Here is a 2303-nt window from a genome sequence, read left to right on the forward strand (position 1 = left end):
GAGGGACACATTACCCAAAAAAAATAGGATTATCAAGATGGGGATTAGCCAATCTTCTAGATGTTGTTGTTGCTCCTCACCTGCTATGGGATGGAACATTTGTTCTGTAATTGTGTGCTTGCCCAGAAATTATGGAAAATCATACGTGGCCTGTTTAGTATTCATTGGTAAACTTATCCTACATAAAAATTTTAGTTGAATGGCGAAAAAGCAGGATCCATAATTCTTTGTTTGCCTTGATCTCTAAATTATTCCTATCATTACTACTTGGGAAATTTGGAGAGTATGATGTGGGATAACGTAGTACTGAGAAGATGTATGTCAAGAAGTTCATAACATGCAACATTTATTTTGCTCTAAATGAAATAGAAAAATGCAAGTTCTAAAACATCAACTTGGGACACAAGGCCCTGTCGAAGCGGAAGCGATTGCTGAAGAAGATCATGGCCATGGCAATGGTAGAAACAGTAACTATAATCCAAACAGAGTAAATGAATATTGTTCAAATCATAGTTGATTCTTAATAAGTAGCTAAAATCATTGTGTCTGTTGATCCTCTCTTCTCCGAGGACTCTTCGCGTCTTCAAGTAGGAATTCTACAGAGTGATGGCAGAAGAGTCAACAGCATGTGTCTGGCATGGCTAACGGCCCACCAGCAAGTCTCATAGACGACTTCCCTGAGCAAATTTCCGAAAAGAGTCCTTGATAACAATCTTCTTAGGGGTGGTCTATAAATATAAGAGAGAAACAAAGTGAAAAGAAGAGATGCTGGGATTTTCATATGGAGAGGTATTTCTATTGCTTGGTGCTACTGCTGCTCTTATTGAACCTAAAGATCTACCAATCATCGCAAGAACAGTAGGCAGATTTGCTGGGCGTTCCATTGGTTATGTTCAATTGGCCCGTGGCCAGTTAGAAAGTGTCAGGCAGCAGTCCCAAGCTCGCCAGGTGCATAAGGAACTGCAAGATACCATGGCTCAACTAGAAGCTATACGTCATGAAATTCGCAATCTCTTTTATGAATCCTGGTCCACTGACATCAAGGCTAGTGGACAACATCAACACTACTGCTGGGGATAACATGATTGCAAATGGACCTCAAAAATCTGAAGAGAGCACAATCGTTGAAAATGGACCTAAAAAATCTGATGAAGAGATTAGAATAGTTGAAAATAGACCTCAAAAATCTGATAAATAGAGCAAAATAGTAACTATCATACCTAAGGAGCATAATTAAAGGAACTCAGCTTTATCTGATATGCACAGCCAAGCAGGTGCTTATGCGAGATTGGCAGAGATGGCTCCTTTGATATCTGTATCTATAGAGAGAGAAGAACTGACCAATGAATCTGGCAGTATTGCTGTACTTCCTGTCTATGCTGAAAGTGCAAGATTGTTTCCAAAACGTATAGCTGGAGCAAAAGGTTCTGATATTGTCTTAGAAGCACTACTGGAGGCAGATGTGGCAAAGAATGCCAAAGAAGTTTTCTCACAGCCACAAAACCAATTAAAAAGTTAATGATGAGGTTTACTTTCCAACTTTAAGACCAATTCTGTAATCTTTATTTATTAAAAGACAACACATTAGAGGTTTACTAAGTTTATGGTTCTTTTGAAGCCTACATGTTAGGCTTCCTCGTGTTTAGGCAACGTGAATTACATTGCATCTAAAAAGCATAGATTTGCATAGAATAGCTTAGTTTGGTAGGTTTGTACTTTTGTTTGGTGATCCTCTATATCTTCCTTTCAAAATTTCTTGGCATGTTTAGTTGTATGATTTGAACTATCATAGCTTTACTAACTAATATGAAATGCTATCTTTTCAGTTCTGGAAAAAAAAACCTTAGTCCCTAAAAGACTATTTGTGTACACTGAATATGAACTACAGGTGCGTATGTCAAAATAAATGTTAATTGCAGCTGTAGAAATGATAAGTGTGGTGGAGGTATTGTCAATGACAAAGATGGTCGACTGATATCATTTGTCTTGTATATTTATAATCGCTAGACATTTTTTCTTAACATAATATCATTTATTTATTTTTCAGGATGCTGTAATGTCTAAGATCACATTTGTATCTCAGCTTGTAGATGAATCTGGCGAGTCTCCAACAGTAGATTTTTCAAAGATTTACATGGATGAAGTGGGTGGGGTTAAGAAGGCATGTATATATGGTCTTGGTTCTCAAGTTGTTTTCTATGAGAACGTTGGTTCATCATCTGCTTCAACTTCTCAACCTCAAGATTGTAGTTTTGATGCTCGCATGAAGGAATATGTTCAAGAAATGAAGGAGGAGATGAAAC

At 37.5% G+C, this 2303-nt stretch overlaps 1 pseudogene; it reads left to right on the forward strand.

Moving 5' to 3' along the window:
* The first annotated feature begins 517 nt into the window (after positions 1 to 517).
* LOC125853832 (uncharacterized) lies at positions 518 to 1732 on the forward strand (annotated as a pseudogene).
* The last annotated feature ends 571 nt before the right edge of the window (positions 1733 to 2303 follow it).

Source organism: Solanum stenotomum, chromosome 1 (genome assembly GCF_019186545.1).
Source record: "Solanum stenotomum isolate F172 chromosome 1, ASM1918654v1, whole genome shotgun sequence".
NCBI lineage: Eukaryota > Viridiplantae > Streptophyta > Magnoliopsida > Solanales > Solanaceae > Solanum > Solanum stenotomum.